This window comes from Habropoda laboriosa, unplaced genomic scaffold, assembly GCF_001263275.1.
Source record: "Habropoda laboriosa isolate 0110345459 unplaced genomic scaffold, ASM126327v1 scaffold842, whole genome shotgun sequence".
NCBI lineage: Eukaryota > Metazoa > Arthropoda > Insecta > Hymenoptera > Apidae > Habropoda > Habropoda laboriosa.
In genome coordinates, this window is record NW_017100935.1 from 32,003 (window position 1) to 32,668 (window position 666).

Here is a 666-nt window from a genome sequence, read left to right on the forward strand (position 1 = left end):
CTATCGCTTCGCGATTATTCGGCTGACGACGAGGATAGAGAGTCGTCCCTCTCACTTCCTCTCGCGGAAATGGAATTTTTTCGCCGTCTTCGTTGCTGGTTGTTACAACATATATTTAAAATTCTGTCAGTTCAAGCTTATCTAATTGTGTGAAAGTGTATAGAAGATCTGTATTTTTACTCCCTTCGACTTCATCTGCCTTCATGTCTTCACTGTCACTATCGTGTACATGAGAAATGGTACAGCTGCTCACATTTATTTCAGGAGCAGCTAACAAATGATTTATCTCTGGTGGAATGGATAAAAATTTCTTTTTTCTTAGGTGTGAATTAATATTTAAAGTTGATATTATAATATCTGATGTATCCATTAATCTATAAAATACATCTGCTAAAATTATTTTATGACTTATTTTTTTACTATGATATTGCCTGTAATTTTTAAAATGTTTATTACAAGATTCACTAGCTTCTTTGCCAAGCATTCCTACGGGTAGAATACTCGTACTTACAATATCTGCACCATTGTTAAGTGATGATTAGATTATACATTTACATATTGGCAGCACTGCCACTCATTCAAGTGTGGCAACATTTTTTTTCAGTTGTCGAGTCGAGTATTCGTAGCACAAGCAACATGTTTTTTTTTGTATCTGATCTTTGTAAC